Below are 18,430 nucleotides of genomic sequence, written 5' to 3'. Positions count from 1 at the left end.
AGGGACTTATTTTCTATCTGCTCCTCCCGTATAGCTTCATTCTCTTCTCTTGCTGATGAGAATGTATTGATACAGTTGGCCTTTCTCTCCTGCTACAGACTATCATTTCTGGGCATCACTGATCTCCTGATACCTCTCTAACTGGAGCTCCATTGTCACTCTCACATCACCTCCTCTACCCCTCTCTGTTGGCATCCACTTGGCTCTGCCTTAGGTTCCTACTTCATGTACACCTTTTGGCCTAGGACCAGGGCCTGATTATATGCGGGGCCCGCCACTTTGCTCCTATAGGAAGCCCCTACCAATCTGGACAATATGGCCACCCGTATCGCCCAATAGACGTGTGCCAAACCACTGGTAATCTGGCCGGCAGATTTGGGTTCATGGCAGAGCAAGGGAGCAGCGTTCCCTGCTCTGCCATTTACGTATGAGCGCAGCGCAGAGGTGACATCACATAGTGCGACGCTTGCACCAGATGTCTGACCTGCCGGAAGAGGAGGAAGCTGATTGGCGTAGCAGGCAAGCTGGAGAAGGTAAGCAAAGTTTTACTAATTTACTTGTAACTGTATATTCTTAATACTGGGGGAGGGCTGTATATAGCTAATGCTGGGGGAGGGCTGTATATAGCTGATGCTGGGGAAGGGCTTCATATAGTTTAAGCTGGGGGAGAGCTGTATAAAGTGATTACCGAAGGCTTTTCTGAGGAGGAGAGAGCTTGACCATTTGTTGTTGATGTATTGCATTACACCTCCTCCCTTTGTTTGTCCTGCTATTTCCCTGTCTGCCCTGATAATAAGACATCAATCCCACAATTTTGTGGGTCCTGCAAGAAATTGAGAATATTTTTGTGTGGCTAAACCACCTCTACGCCATGTGGGCAGGGAGGGGCATGGCCAGCCGCAGAATGGGCCGGTAATAGGCGTTCCTGCCTGCATCATTTTAATAAACTTGCAAACTTTAGTTTGAAGGTTTTTGTGCACAGCTACCTCAAGTCAGACCTAGCGTAGTTTTGCCTAAATGTGCGGCCACCTGATGGGTACATCAAGAGGCCTATACCCCCTGATGTATCAGATAGGGGGGAATATATCATATGCTTGTGCTCGTGCGCCCCTGGCCACCCACGCCTGCCAGGTACCAACGCCAGTGACTGCTCAGCCTTGGACGCTCACACTCTATAGCTCGTGCCCAGACGCAGGTCAGGAACGCCGTACACCAGCCCATTCCCCCCGTATGTGGGTTAATATTATATGTGTATGCCGGGGCTAACAAGCATCTGGTAAATGGGGGGCCCCCCATTAGGAATTTTGTCTAGGGCATTGTTATTACGCCACTGTATGGAAGAAATAGATCTAATGCATCTCTCCCGACAGACCTACCCATCACTAGTTATGACTCCACACTCTCCCTGGTACAAGAAGTCCCTGCTGCCTTTGCCACCTCCACCTCACAAACATCCTGCACCTCTGATCTTCAACTCATTGGGGCTCATTTACTTACCTGGTCCAGTCGCGATCCAGCGGCGGGTTCTCCGACGCTCATTCGGGTTCTGCTGGGATTCACTAAGGTCCGTGCGCCGATATCCACTAGGTGTCGCTGCTGCGGCGAGGTCCGCTGGAGTTCACCGGAGTCCACCTTCTATTTTTTGGTGCAGGTAAGCGCGTGTCAAGCGACACTTTTTTTTTAACACCTCAGGTTCTCAGACGGCCACGCCCCTTGATTTCCGTTGCATGCAACCCGATGCAAAATCCGATTGTGTGCGCCAAATTCCCGGCGTAAATCGGAAAATGTTCGGACCCTTAGTAAATGACCACCATTGTCAACAAAATTACTGACCTAATTCATGACCAAGTCATCTCCCACTTGGCAACTGCAATATTCTTCTCTATGGTATATGAGGTCTTAATTTTTAATCAATTTTATTTCTGCCATCAGCCAACGAACATAGTGGGGCACATTTACTAAGGGTCCGCACGGCGCATTTTCGTCGGGTTTCCTGACTATTTCTGATTTGCACCGCATTTAAGTGGGGTTTTTGGCGCACGTGATCGGATTTTGTCGCAATAGTGTCGACTTTCATGCGACACAAATCGGGGGTCGTAGCAGATGGACAAACGTGGGATTTACAATTCAAATTGTGTCGTAAGACATACACTCACATACACCGGGAAGAAGAAGGTGAACTCCGGCGGACCTCAGCGGGGGAACCGACACATGCAGGAAAATGGACGCACGATCTTAAAGAATGGCGCCGGACTTCATCCTCGTCGGAGAACGCACCTCGGGGATCGCAACAGGACTGGGTAAGTAAATTTGCCCCAATGACTGCTCCAACATTACCTCATCTCTACTGAATGCACATTTCCCCTAAATGACTTCAGTTTTTCCACACTGCACCCCTAAAAGTACTATAGTCACTTACAATATAATGTCCCATGAATATATTTACTATTTTCTACTATTTATATATATATATATACAGCACTTACTAGCAATTACTATACATGATTCTGGTAATTTACTTTCGCTTTACTTCTGCTTGTAACTGGGAAAAACTTCCAAAATTGTTTTCTTGATTATACTTTTAGGAAACAAAAGTGCAAGAGGTTCCCATGGACGTCCCCCCTCATCTCCTTGTGGTGAAGTAGAAGATAATCAGTCACATCTTTCCAACATCTTACAACCCCAGAAACCTTACACAGGGGAGAAGCCATTTTCATGTACTGAATGTGGGAAATGTTTTACTAAAAAAACAAGTCTTGTTCGACACCAGAGAAGTCACACAGGGGAGAAGAAGTTCACATGTACTGAATGTGGGAAATGTTATGTTTATAAATCAGATCTTTTTAAACACCAGAAAATTCACACAGGGGAGAAGCCATTTTCATGTAGTGAATGTGGGAAATGTTTTACTCTTAAACCAGATCTTGTTAAGCATCAGAGAACTCACACAGGGGAGAAGCTGTTCTCATGTACTGAATGTGAAAAATGTTTTGCTTGTAAATCAAATCTTGTTCTACACCAGAGAATTCACACAGGGGAGAAGCCATTTTCATGTACTGAATGTGGGAAATGTTTTACTGAAAAAAGATATCTGGTTCGACACCAGAGAATTCACACAGGAGAGAAGCCATTTTCATGTACTGAATGTGGGAAATCATTTAGTAAAAAAACACATCTTGTTAAACACCAGCTAAGTCACACAGGGGAGAGGCCATTTGCATGTACTGAATGTGGGAAATCATTTTGTATAAAAACACATCTTGTTCGACACCATAGAATTCACACAGGGGAGAAGCCGTTCTCATGTATTGAATGTGGGAAATCTTTTAGTGAAAAATCAATACTTGTTCAACACCAGAGAATTCACACAGGGGAGAATCCGTTCCCATGTATTCAATGTGGGAAATCTTTTAGCCAAAAATCAACACTTGTTAAACACCAGAGAATTCACACAGGGGATAATCTGTTCTCATGTATTGAATGTGGGAAATCTTTTAGTAAAAAAACAACACTTGTTCAACACCAGAGAATTCACACAGGGCAGAATCTGTTCTTATGTATTGAATGTGGGAAATCTTTTAGTAAAAAAAATTATCTTGTTCAACACCAGAGAATTCACACAGGGGAGAAGCCATTCTCATGTACAGAATGTGGGAAATCTTTTAGTCAGAAATCATATCTTGTTCAACACCAGAGAACTCACACAGGGGAGAAGCCGTTCTCATGTATTGAATGTGGAAAATCTTTTAGTCAGAAATCAAATCTTGTTCAACACCAGAGAATTCACACAGCGGAGAAGCCGTTCTCATGAATGGAATGTGGGAAATCTTTAAGTAAAAAAACAACACTTGTTCAACACCAGAGGATTCACACAGGGGAGAAGAAAAGGGGGGGGGGGGTAATCCAGAAATGTTGGTTCCGTTGGTTGATAAAAATTAAAAAATTTATTTAGGTAGACTTAAAAACATTACATTGCCCAGGCAGTAAAAAAGAAAATTCTGACGTGTTTTTCGAATCCATTAGGATTCTTAGTCATAGAAGAATCTATGACTATGATCTATGACTAAGAATCCTAATGGATTTATAACGCGGCAGAATTTTTTTTTTACTGCCTGGGCAATGTAATGTTTTTAACTCTACCTAAATAAATTTTTGATTTTTATCGACCTACGGAACCAACATTGCTGGATTTTCTTCCCCTTTGTTCCTCCTCGGAACTGACTCAGCTATATTCGTGCAGTGGAAGTTTACCAAGACATATTGCTGAATGGGTGAGCTGTTTTTTTACCTTTTGGTCTACACTGTTCTCATGTATTGAATGTGGGAAATCTTTTAGTCAAAAAACACATCTTGTTGAACACCAGAGAATTCACACAGGGACATGTATTTAATATGAGGCGTGGACACTTCTTAAATACACGTGCATGCAGTTTGCACATGAAAGAACATGCAAAGTCCTACAGAAAACTGACTCACGGACCCTAGTAAATGTGGGCCTGTATGTACAAATGATCACATAATAAACGGTTTCTTAAGGAATTTTAACTTTTACATGGTAATTTTTATTGTCAGCATCTCGATCCTTAACCATCCTTGATAGAAAGTCCTGGAAGGGTCAGAGCTTAGTGGCTTCCTCTCGCTGCTGGCTCCCAACTAGGAATTGTCACTTAGTCTCCCTCGTCCTCTCAGTGTTTTTTTCTGAAAAAGTCCTTGAGAATAAAAGTGACCTGAATTGATAAAATGTACTATAATGATTGGTGGGACATCTGCCTGGAAGTATAAATATTCCTCTGAGATGCCGGTCAGAAGGCGGCGTAACCAGAGCTCTGTGTGCACCAATAAATGTGAATGTTTTACTGTAACTCTGTTTTCATAATGATTTTTACCAGATTGTTTTAAAAAGGGGAATCGCTTATGACAAACAGAATAATGTGCATATTGTGCCGCTTGCCTATAATGGGGGGAGTCTAATTAATGGAGGACAGACAGAACAGGACTGTGAGTCGTAAGCTCCAACCTCTCCATACGGCCTGCCCCTGCGTATCCTAAGCGATACAGGACAACCAAGAAGATGGTCCCTCCCTACACCAAATAGGGGACAACAAACGGGATAATTAACACAAAAGAATGACCAGAGATCCAGGTCACAACGGAAATAGCATATAAGTCACAAAATTGCAGCCATAAAGGGATAGTCACAAAACGAGAGCCAACATCAGACAACCAGAAGGAAATATAGATATTGTCACACAGACAGTATAGCAGGTAAATCAGACCTTTAACCAGCAAGGAGCAAACAGAACACAGGATCTTTGAGGGGTCCTGGGAACTAATAGGAGCAGAGTTCTGTCAGTCACAGACTGTTGCTGGTCAAGATCTAGGCTGCAGATGAAATTGGTGTGATGAATTCACTCAGCCCAACAACTCAACCACTGTAAATACTGCTCAAAGAAGGCAAGAAACTAAGACTTTCAACATCTCTTACAGTTAGGACCAAGGAAGATGTCGGCACAGATGTAACATTGTCCTTTTCTTTCCAGTTCTGGCATTTTACATTATGAAACAACTTATCAGACCTCCTCCTCAGCATAGAAGTCGGTGGAGATTTACCTCTGCCTGAGGCAATAAGCCGCCCTCACTCCCATGATGTTTTGTGTTCTCTCTCCAATGAGAACTAACTCCGAATTATCTAAAGCAACTCGGCAAATCTAGTGAAATCCCTACAAGTAAATCCACTGAACACGGCACAGTGTGTATATACAGGATGTATACAGTGACTAGCCTGGCAGCTTCCATCACGTGAGGGAGCCTGTAACTGTAAACATTTTAGTCCAAAAAACTGACCCCTCTGCGTCCAGCACGTCTAAACAAGAATGTGTGATGAATGTGGAGGAGGATGAACAGGTACAAATTTGGTCCAAGGGGATGTAGAGTGCATCAGCCAATGACCTTAAGTCTAACGAATGCCATCATTCTTGTTCTTCTCTTTGATGATTATGGAATAACACTGGAGGTACATGTCCTACTGTCACGTTCCACACTCGCTAGGGGTATGCAAGATCAATTAGCTATGGCTTACATGGACACTTCTTAGATACATGGGTTCCGGGAGGCACTGGAAGTGATAGAGAGTGGCTCATATGACTTCTGGTACCACATTTGCCCACAATCCTCAATGACTGAGAGACCCTTTTTCCCCGCCTCACTGAAATGGAGCTCAGGCAGTCAGTAGTACGGCCACCAGCCTCTTGTTATATATAAGCACGGTCCGTATTCAGATTATATTGGTCCAGAAGCAAATCCCGGCAGAGTATCATTTAGACGAAGAACAGGGATGTGTGCTTTGACATAAGAGAACCTGAGTTAAATTAAAAAAAATATTTGAAGGGAACTTGTCACCAGCCTTTTTTTACTCGCCCTCTAATATGCTTCTCTACAAGAAAGAAGCTCACTGATACATCTGGCAGAGTTGTTGCCACCAGGAATGAGGGTTTTTATTAAGAGCCACTTGATGGTTGGTTTTGGCATTGGAGCCTTGGATAAGGAGGATAGGACTAGAGGCAAGTTACATGGTGGTTGACAAGCTGGCGGTTGAAGAATGTCTTAATCAAATGATTAACAGAGACAATGGGGCACATTTACTTACCTGGTCCTGTCGCGATCCCTGAGGTGCGTTCTCCGATGAGAATGCAGTCCAGCGCAATTCTTCAAGATTGTGCGCCTGAGATCCTGCATGTGTCGCTTCCCCGCTGAAGTCCGCCGGAGTTCACCATCTACTTCCCAGTGCATGTGAGTGCATTGTCTTGCGACACAATTCTAAATCCTGCGCTTACTCTGAATCAGTTAGGTTGTCCAACGGCCACGCCCCCAATTTGTGTCACATTTGTGTCGGCGCGATTGTGCCAAAATCCCTTTTTAAATGCACGCCAATCAGTAATCATTGGAATATCCAACGTTTGTGCCATCCGCGGACCCTTAGTAGATGAGCCCCAATATTGTGAAGCTGAGCATTCATAGCAATAAACTGCACCATCAGGGTGTTGATTTGATTATTATCTTTATTATCCCTTATTCCTCATAAGGGAATAGAACAAAATATAATAAAAATAGGTGCTGCTGCTTGACACGGTCATCAGCCGTCATCTTACTTACAAAGTCCAAGGTGAATGGGACTGCAGAGAAGCCTGGACCTTGGTGATTGCTGGATAACAGATGGGAGAAGGACACAGGATGGGTTAGTATAGAGTTAAAACTTCATGCAGTTAGCGAGTGTTATAGGCTTGCCTAAAGAGCTTTAAGAGCATGTTTAAAACTTTGAAGGTTGGGTGTTAGTCTGATAGTCCGGGGCAGTGCATTCCATGGAATAGGTGCAGCTCTAGAGAAGTCTTGGAGATGTGAGTGGGAGATTCGAATTAAGGTAGAAATTAATCTAAGATCACTGGCAGATCGAAGAGCACGGGTTGGGCAATAGACTGAGATGAGGGAGGAGAGGGAGGCAGGTGCAGCATTATGAAGAGCTTTGTGGATGAGGGTTATTATTTTAAACTGTATTTAAAAGGTGACATATCACCAGTGCAATGACCGGCACAAACTGAAGGCATCTGTGTAGCGTTTGGCTGAAGGACAAGCCTGGCTCCTGCATTAAGAATAGATTGGAGAGGAGAGAGTTTAGTGAATGGAAAACCAATTAGTAGAGAGTTACAGTGAAAGAAACAGCAGAAGAGAGAGATCCAGAAAAGGAGACACTGAAAGATAGGAAGAAAACCAGGAGAGTGCAGTGTCCTTCAGGCCAATGGAGTGAAGCATCCTGAGGAGGAGCTGGTGGTCCACAGTATCAAACGCTGCTGAGAGATCCAGGAGAATGAGGAGAGAAGAGTCACCTTTGGATTTAGCAGAGAGGAGATCATTGGAGACTTCAGTAAGAGCAATTTCAGTAGAATTCATAGAGTGGAAACCAGATTGTAGGCGTCAAGGAGGGTTTCAGCTGAGAGAAAACGGGAAAGTCGAGAATAGACCAGGTGTTCCAGGAGTTTAGAGATGAAATGGAGAGTAGAAACTGGTCAGTATTTAGCAGCACTGGAAGGGTCCAGAGAAGGTTTCTTTAGTAATGGGGTAAATAGAGCATGCTTGAAAGATGAGGGAAAGACACCCGTAGAGAGAGAGAGAGATTGATGATTTTAGTGAGGTGAGAAGTGACTTCTGGGGAGAGAGACTGAACCAGATGTGAGGGGATGGGGTCACTGATGCAGGTGGTTGTGCGAGCAAAGGAGAGGAGCCTGGACACTGTGACTGGCTCAAAGGAAGAGAGTGAACAGGGTAATGTGCCGTAGGGAAAGGGATAATGGAGTTGAGAATGGATTGAGAAATTATTTCTTGGCAAATGCAGTCAATTTTATCCTTAAACTAGGTGGCCAGATCTTTAGCCCCAAAGTCTGTGACAGGTGGCTGCACCCTTGGTGTTAGTAAGGAATGAAGAGTATCGAAGATCCGTTTGGGAGTGTTAGAAAGAGAGGATATTAGATTAGTAAAGTAGACCTTTTTAGCAAGCTGAAGGGCAACATTCTAGGATTTGAGCATAAATTCGAAGTGAAGAAAGTCAGCAAAAGTGCAGGATATTCTCCACAGACATTCGGCATTCATGAAACACACTACCAAAGGAAACTGGTTTGTAGTGTTTGCCAAGGTTGCCGATATCTGTATCAAAAGGTTCGAACTGAGGGTGGTGCTATCTCATCAAGGGTGCTTTTAAGAACATGATTATAATGGTTAGTAGCCAGGTTAGGACACGAGAGGGAAGAGATGGAGGATAGTGATGGCTGCACAGTTTCTGCAAGGTGGAGAGCACTAATAGTACACGGGTTCCGGTATGTGTGATAAATGGGAATACTCTGTACAGCTAAAGAACTATTTACAACGAAAGAGAGAAGGTTATGGTCTGAAAGTGGAAAGGCAGTATTCGTGATGTCAAAGACCAAGTCAAGGATGTTTCCTTCTTGGTGGGAAGGAGAATCAGAGAGTTGAAAGAGTCCTAGAGAGGTAGTAAGTGCTAGAAGCTGAGAGGTAGAAAGTGAGGAGCCAAGAAGCAAAGTGGTCAAGGAACTGGAAGGGTGAGCTGGGAGGACGGTATACAACAGCCACACGAAGAGAGAAAGGGTGGAAAAGTCTGAGGGTGTGAACCTCAAAAGATGGGAAATGTATTTTTTGCCAGCTTCATGAATGTGGAGTCAGTTCAGACCCTTTTCAGCTGTGCAACAATTTATGAAGCCCTTGTGCCACAATATAACATCCCACCCCGTCTAACTTACCACATTCGTGCTTCAAAAAACAAACCCTGCGACACTAATAATAATTGCCCCTACCATATTTTGAAAATCGACCAGACTCTATCATAGACTTTAACTGTCATTTCTCTTCTTCTGAGAGTCAAATGATTCTTTGACAGACCTAAACCTTGAAGATTTTCCAGGCTGATAGCTACTAGCGATAGATTTCTGTGACCTCAAAGTTGCTTCCAATATGTCTATCACCTCTCGGTCAGACAGGGCATTATTCCACTTAGGAGGACCCATTGCGGGTCATTTACTAAGGGCCCGAATCGCGTTTTTCCATTGGGTTACCAGAATATTACCGTTTTGCGCCGATTTTCCCTGAATTGCCCCGGGTTTTTGGCGCAAGTGATCGCATGCACGCGATGGAAATCAGAAAAACCGCCCACGTATTTAAAAAAAAAAGTGTCGCTTGATACGCACTTACCTGCACCCAGCAACGGTTCATGAACTCCAGTGAACTCCGACGGACTTCAGCGCAGCAGCGACAGCTAGTGAACATCGGGAGCACTACCTTAGTGAATCTTCGGAAGACCCGAATCCTCCACAGAGAGCGCGCCGCTGGATCGCTAATGGACCGGGAAAGTAAATGTGCCTCATTGTGATTGTTGCCTATGATACAGTTGGCCCTAACAGTCTATAATAGAATCTAGTAGATGGAACTACCGCTACCTCTTTCTTTAGAAATAAATGGACCCCAGAGCCTGTTTGTATCTGCTACGCCAAAAAAATTGTTCAGCTATACACGTCGTACAGAAATAAGGGGAGTATGGAAATGGTTCTCTCCATACGTGGTAGGTGTCAGCTGTATTACACAGCTAACACCTGTTGGTAACTGCCACCACAGTAGATGCAGAGATTTCCCTGTCTACGTCTGGAGCGCTCTTGGGGTGTTAGCCGGGTTATACCCACCTGCATGGGCTTTTCAGTAGCAGACATAGGAGTCGGCAGAGGTGATCTTTGGAAAACTGGAGCCAGATGTGACACATTGGGGCAGATTTACTTACCCGGTCCATTCGCGATCCAGCGGCGCGTTCTCTGCACTGGATTCGGGTCCGGCCGGGATTTATTAAGGAAGTTCCTCCGACGGCCACCAGGTGGCGCTGCTGCGCTGAAGTTCCCTGGAACGCACTGGAATACACCGAGCCGGGCTGAGTGAAGGTAAGTACACAGCTCCGTGACACATTTTTTTGTTTTAAATGCGGCGGTTTTTCCGAATCCGTCGGGTTTTCATTTGGCCACGCCCCCCTATTTCTGTCGCGTGCATGCCAGTGCCGATGCACCACAATCCGATCGCGTGCGCCAAAATCCCGGGGCAATTCAGGGGAAATCGGCGCAAATCGGAAATGACCCCCATTGTACTTCTAATCAGTTTAAAAATTTGGATGATATCTTTTGTGTTAAGTTATGAAAAAAATGGAAATTTGGCAAAAAAAAAATTTAAATCTTGGCTTTCAAAGTTCTAAATTCTCTACTTTTGAAGCAGTTAGTCATAGCGCCCAAATTAATTTATAACTCACAATTCCCAAATGTCTGCTTTATGTTGGATGGTTTGTTAAGATCCCACACATTTTACTAGAATGTTATGAGGCTTATGATTTCAATGCCCTTTTTCACATGTTTTGAAGAATCGCCAAGACCTGTATTTAGAGGGACCTGCTTAACTTTCAAGTGACTATAAGAGACCTAAGTAATAAAAAGAATCATAAATTACCCCATTAGGGAAACTACACACTTCAACCAGCCGACTCTACCAAGCTGAAGTTTACTGCTGTTGTGGCTGTTGCCCGGTTCCTATAAAGGACTGTAAGTTATGCTTTATGTTTACCATCAAGGACATGCTCTCACCAACACCAGGGATCCCTATCAACACATTTGGGTTTCCCCAGGGAGAAACCTACACTAGGCAACAAAACACATGGAGCGTGTTGCTCACTCACGTGAACCTTGCTGAGCCGTGGGAAACACTAGTGTAGTCCGGTGCACGAATCCAAAGGACTTGTCGGAACGTCCCAACGTAGTAGAGAAAACGAAAATAAAGGTGAGGATCGGCACTCCAGGCTGTCTAAAACATGGTACTTCTTTATTCAAAATTCCTTAAAATCCATAAAGAGGTCATAGTGCATAGTCCATAGACCTACGCGTTTCGAACATTAACATTAGTTCTTACTCATGGTCTGAGAAACATTGGCAAGGACTTGCATTTAAAAAGAGGATACAACAGGTGGAACTAACTACGTTGATTAGCACATGCGCGAAGTGGAATAGCCGAGTGTGTTAATGTGTAAACATGGAAACAAGGTGTTAACTATTAGTAAGTATGTTGCAATACATTTGAAACTTATATCAGTTGCAGTGCTCGTAGTAGACAAAGTCACACAATATATTAATAGAGATACATTGTGTCCGTTTTGTTATTAAGACCGCTGGGCATGCGTGTATCTAACTGGAGGATCCACAACATTTCTCGATTACGGAGTTTGTGGATACGATCTCCGCCTCTGCTAGGGGCGGTAACTCTTTCTATGCCAGTAACCAGAAGGTACGAGAGATCCCCGTCATGTCTTTCTAAAAAGTGTTTAGATAGACTGGATATGTTCTTGTCAGTCAACCGTATTTTGGAGCCGTCCGTCATATGTTCTGCAATCCTTTTCTTTAGAGGGCGGATTGTACTGCCCACGTAATGAAGATTGCATTGTGTGCATTCCGCTAAATATACTACATATTGGGGGTCATTTATTAAGGGCCCGATTCGCGTTTTCCCGACGTGTTACCCGAATATTTCCGTTTTGCGCCGCTTGTACTTAAATTGCCCCGGGATTTTGGCGCACGCGATCGGATTGTGGCGCATCGGCGCTGGCATGCGCGCGACGGAAATCGGGGGGCGTGGCCGAACGAAAACCCGACGTATTCGGAAAAACCGCCGCATTTAAAAACCGAAAATGTGTCGCATAAGGACCGCTTACCTTCACCTGGTCCAGCTCGGTGCATTCCGGCGCGATGAGTTTACTTTCAGCGCAGCAGCGCCACCTGGTGGACGGCGGAAGAACTACCTTATTAAATCCCGGCCGGACCCGAATCCAGAGCGGAGAAGCCGCCGCTGGAACGCGAATGGACCGGGTAAGTAAATTTGCCCCATTTTGTATTGCAGTTAATAAATGATTTTATGCTCCATTCTCTGTTGGTAATGGTATTAGAAAATGTAGTAGTGTTACGCATGTGGCTACAGCAATTACATCTGTTGCCCCCACATCTGTAAGAGCCTTTAACAGAAAGCCATGTACTATGGCCTCTGTTATGCTGTGAGACATATGTTGAGGGGGAAACTGTGTTGCCAATTGTGCGTGCCCTACGTGATATGAACTGGCATCCATTGTTCAAGATTTGTTTTAATTTGCTATCTGCTGTCAACATAGGTAAGTATTTCTTGATTATAGTTACTATTTGTTCAAATTGATTACTGTATGTGGTAGAAAAAACCACCTCAGCATGGGTATTAGATTTGCGTCGGCCGTCAGATAGTAGTGATCGTCTCGTTTTGATTTTGGCTATATCTATAGCTCTTTGTATAGCAGATTTGTGATATCCTCTTTCAGTCAACCTTGCAGTTATAACATCACATTCTCGAGAAAAGGATACCTCTGTGCTGCAACTCCTGCGAGCACGAATGAACTCGCCGACTGGCAAATTCCTTACCACATGACGGGGATGACAGCTAGAAGCTTGTAGCACCGAATTGCCACTGGTACTTTTACGGTATAATTCTGTCTGTATGGATTGTGTTCTTGAGTCGCCCATCAACATGACATCTAAATATGGGATTTTATGTCTATTAGTTTCATAGGTAAATGATAGGTTACAGTCGTTGTCATTAATATACCGTATAAACTCGATGACGTCCTGCTCACATCCGTCCCATATGAGCAGGGCGTCATCTATATATCTTCCGTACCAGTGTATTTTGCTGATGAAAGAGTTAGTACTGCTGTACAGGTAGTTGCGTTCCCACCAGGCTACATAAATGTTAGCCAATGATGGCGAAAAGCAAGACCCCATCGGGCATCCCTGAATCTGCACATAAAAGGTTTTGTTAGACGAGAAGAAATTATTGGTGAGTAGTATGTGGGTAACTGCAAGGATATATTGTTGTAGCTCATAAGAGTAATCAGTAAAAAGACTCATATGTTGTTCTAGAGCTATTAGTGCTTTATCATGCGGTATATTAGTGTATAGTGAAACTATATCACACGTAATCCACAAGAACCTCTCTCTCCATTCTAATTTCTCCATGATTTGCAATACTTGTTTAGTATCTTGTATGTAGCCCGGTAAAGCTTTCACCATGGGCTGCAGATAGGAGTCTAGCCACCCACTAAGTCGTTCCAAAAGAGAATTTACTCCAGAAATAATGGGGCGTAAAGGTGGGGGAAAAATGTTTTTGTGTGTTTTAGGAAACGCATGAAAAATAGGGCACAGAGGGAAATCTGGAACCAAGAAAGAAGCCTCTTTTTCTGTGTGCAGACCCAGGGATAACCCCCATTGTATGTTTGCTATTACCTTCTGTTTGATGTCATTGGTGGGGTCACTGGTTAATGTTTTATATACCATGTTATCATTTAACATAGACATTATACATTTTTCATAGAGGCCACTGTCCATAACAACAATAGAACCGCCTTTATCCGCCATGCGGACGATTACATTTTCATTATTCTGAAGCTCTTTCAGTGCCCTCTTTTGTGCCTTGGACAAATTGCGGTGTAAATGTTGGTGTTTGTTGTTAAGTTCTTGTAGATCCCTTTCCACCAGCGTTTGGAACATGTCCATTTCATTAGTTCTAGACCCTATAGGGTAGAATTTGGTGTTTTTAATGGATATTGAAGGCACATTGTTTTGCTTGATTTTATTCTCGTCTGACAATTGTTGTAGATTATATATTACACATTGGTCCCGGAAAGTGTGGTCTTTATACTCATTATATATATCCTGATGGGGTGTCTCTGGAACGTTGGCTGTTTGGTTTAAATCCACTGGATCTTGGTTGTAAAAATGTCTCTTAAGGGTCAATAACCGTACAAATTTATTAACGTCCAGCAGTGTATGATACAAGTCAAAATTAGCGGTAGGTACAAAGTTAAGACCTTTGGCAAGAACCTGTTTTTGTTCTGTGGTGAGAACACAGGCAGATAAATTTAGTACGGTCAATTCTTCCGCTTCTTGTTGCTGTTGGAATTTGTCGCCCTGGTATTGTATTGTGCGCTTGTGTCTTTTTCCTGCACGTCTTGTGCGTTTTTTTGATTTTGGTTCTTGGAGTTTTTTTGATGTTGTTGTGTTTTGTTGTTTTTTGTCTGATCTGGCTTGTGAGTTTGTCGGGTTTGATTATTTGCAGTTGCACCTTCACTATCAGAGTCCTCTGAGACCGCATCTGTTGACTCCTGTTCAGATGACGTAAAGCCCACTTTACTTGCACTCTGGGAATATTTACGTCTATTTGTGTTTCTTAAGATGGATGATGTGGCACGGTTGTGTCTCCTGTAGGCATGCCACGTGTACACACAATCTTTCTCATAGTCTCGCAAATCTCTGTTGAATTTATTCTGTTTAATTTGTGTTATGGCATTTTCCATGTCGGTAATATTATCCTTAAGTTTCGCATCTAGATCCTTAAATTCTGGTTTTTCTACATGCGGTTTGAGAGATTCACGTATTTTTGCAATGTCCTCCTCTATGGCTGATAACTTGTCTTTCTCCATAGAGATGATGAGTTTCATTAGGTTTAAGGAACACTCAGACAATATTTGGTTCCATTGTTTGGAAAAATCATCATTGTATATTACAGTCGGAAGTTTCTTGATCCTAAGACCCCTCGGTATCATTGCTCTTTCTAAATAGGACTGTAGTGTTGTATAATCCCACCAAATTTTCACTTGGTCCGACATCTGTATTTCCAATTCCTGCATCAAAAACCGCACACTTGAATTTTCTGTACCTTGTTTTGAAAAGATTTCCGCTGCTCGGTTTCTTCTCGTGCTATTATCCACATTTTCAAAGGCAGTGTTATTAGTATCCATAATTCCTGTTGTATCTTGTTTAAAAACACCTATGCAAATATGAAAATTCTAGAGAAAAAATATATGAATTGATATATACCCAAAAAAACTATGGGGAGGCCAAGACTCACATAAAAAACAATTTTACGGTGTTTCCTGATATATGAAAAGGTATCCTATTGTAGCATGGATACTCTAAGCAAGAGGTTGCACTGAATTATACACATGCAATATATATAGGGGGCTCGTGTGCATAAGGTTCCGTTCACACTTGAAAAACTAATTGTTCACAGAGTCATTATCTTGAAAAAGAGAGAAGGCAATCGGCATGTAAAAGTGCGAAGTGAGGTGCAAACTGCTTCACCCATAGTTTTTTTGGGTATATATCAATTCATATATTTTTTCTCTAGAATTTTCATATTTGCATAGGTGTTTTTAAACAAGATACAACAGGAATTATGGATACTAATAACACTGCCTTTGAAAATGTGGATAATAGCACGAGAAGAAACCGAGCAGCGGAAATCTTTTCAAAACAAGGTACAGAAAATTCAAGTGTGCGGTTTTTGATGCAGGAATTGGAAATACAGATGTCGGACCAAGTGAAAATTTGGTGGGATTATACAACACTACAGTCCTATTTAGAAAGAGCAATGATACCGAGGGGTCTTAGGATCAAGAAACTTCCGACTGTAATATACAATGATGATTTTTCCAAACAATGGAACCAAATATTGTCTGAGTGTTCCTTAAACCTAATGAAACTCATCATCTCTATGGAGAAAGACAAGTTATCAGCCATAGAGGAGGACATTGCAAAAATACGTGAATCTCTCAAACCGCATGTAGAAAAACCAGAATTTAAGGATCTAGATGCGAAACTTAAGGATAATATTACCGACATGGAAAATGCCATAACACAAATTAAACAGAATAAATTCAACAGAGATTTGCGAGACTATGAGAAAGATTGTGTGTACACGTGGCATGCCTACAGGAGACACAACCGTGCCACATCATCCATCTTAAGAAACACAAATAGACGTAAATATTCCCAGAGTGCAAGTAAAGTGGGCTTTACGTCATCTGAACAGGAGTCAACAGATGCGGTCTCAGAGGACTCTGATAGTGAAGGTGCAACTGCAAATAATCAAACCCGACAAACTCACAAGCCAGATCAGACAAAAAACAACAAAACACAACAACATCAAAAAAACTCCAAGAACCAAAATCAAAAAAACGCACAAGACGTGCAGGAAAAAGACACAAGCGCACAATACAATACCAGGGCGACAAATTCCAACAGCAACAAGAAGCGGAAGAATTGACCGTACTAAATTTATCTGCCTGTGTTCTCACCACAGAACAAAAACAGGTTCTTGCCAAAGGTCTTAACTTTGTACCTACCGCTAATTTTGACTTGTATCATACACTGCTGGACGTTAATAAATTTGTACGGTTATTGACCCTTAAGAGACATTTTTACAACCAAGATCCAGTGGATTTAAACCAAACAGCCAACGTTCCAGAGACACCCCATCAGGATATATATAATGAGTATAAAGACCACACTTTCCGGGACCAATGTGTAATATATAATCTACAACAATTGTCAGACGAGAATAAAATCAAGCAAAACAATGTGCCTTCAATATCCATTAAAAACACCAAATTCTACCCTATAGGGTCTAGAACTAATGAAATGGACATGTTCCAAACGCTGGTGGAAAGGGATCTACAAGAACTTAACAACAAACACCAACATTTACACCGCAATTTGTCCAAGGCACAAAAGAGGGCACTGAAAGAGCTTCAGAATAATGAAAATGTAATCGTCCGCATGGCGGATAAAGGCGGTTCTATTGTTGTTATGGACAGTGGCCTCTATGAAAAATGTATAATGTCTATGTTAAATGATAACATGGTATATAAAACATTAACCAGTGACCCCACCAATGACATCAAACAGAAGGTAATAGCAAACATACAATGGGGGTTATCCCTGGGTCTGCACACAGAAAAAGAGGCTTCTTTCTTGGTTCCAGATTTCCCTCTGTGCCCTATTTTTCATGCGTTTCCTAAAACACACAAAAACATTTTTCCCCCACCTTTACGCCCCATTATTTCTGGAGTAAATTCTCTTTTGGAACGACTTAGTGGGTGGCTAGACTCCTATCTGCAGCCCATGGTGAAAGCTTTACCGGGCTACATACAAGATACTAAACAAGTATTGCAAATCATGGAGAAATTAGAATGGAGAGAGAGGTTCTTGTGGATTACGTGTGATATAGTTTCACTATACACTAATATACCGCATGATAAAGCACTAATAGCTCTAGAACAACACATGAGTCTTTTTACTGATTACTCTTATGAGCTACAACAATATATCCTTGCAGTTACCCACATACTACTCACCAATAATTTCTTCTCGTCTAACAAAACCTTTTATGTGCAGATTCAGGGATGCCCGATGGGGTCTTGCTTTTCGCCATCATTGGCTAACATTTATGTAGCCTGGTGGGAACGCAACTACCTGTACAGCAGTACTAACTCTTTCATCAGCAAAATACACTGGTACGGAAGATATATAGATGACGCCCTGCTCATATGGGACGGATGTGAGCAGGACGTCATCGAGTTTATACGGTATATTAATGACAACGACTGTAACCTATCATTTACCTATGAAACTAATAGACATAAAATCCCATATTTAGATGTCATGTTGATGGGCGACTCAAGAACACAATCCATACAGACAGAATTATACCGTAAAAGTACCAGTGGCAATTCGGTGCTACAAGCTTCTAGCTGTCATCCCCGTCATGTGGTAAGGAATTTGCCAGTCGGCGAGTTCATTCGTGCTCGCAGGAGTTGCAGCACAGAGGTATCCTTTTCTCGAGAATGTGATGTTATAACTGCAAGGTTGACTGAAAGAGGATATCACAAATCTGCTATACAAAGAGCTATAGATATAGCCAAAATCAAAACGAGACGATCACTACTATCTGACGGCCGACGCAAATCTAATACCCATGCTGAGGTGGTTTT

General features: G+C 42.7%; 1 pseudogene; it reads left to right on the top strand.

Moving 5' to 3' along the window:
• The window catches only part of LOC140116881 (uncharacterized), a 40,199-nt pseudogene extending 35,190 nt beyond the window's left edge, over positions 1-5,009 (top strand).
• The last annotated feature ends 13,421 nt before the right edge of the window (positions 5,010-18,430 follow it).

Source organism: Engystomops pustulosus, chromosome 2, assembly GCF_040894005.1.
Source record: "Engystomops pustulosus chromosome 2, aEngPut4.maternal, whole genome shotgun sequence".
NCBI lineage: Eukaryota > Metazoa > Chordata > Amphibia > Anura > Leptodactylidae > Engystomops > Engystomops pustulosus.
Note: the sequence above shows the minus strand (reverse complement) of the source record. Positions and strands in the feature narration are given on the sequence as shown.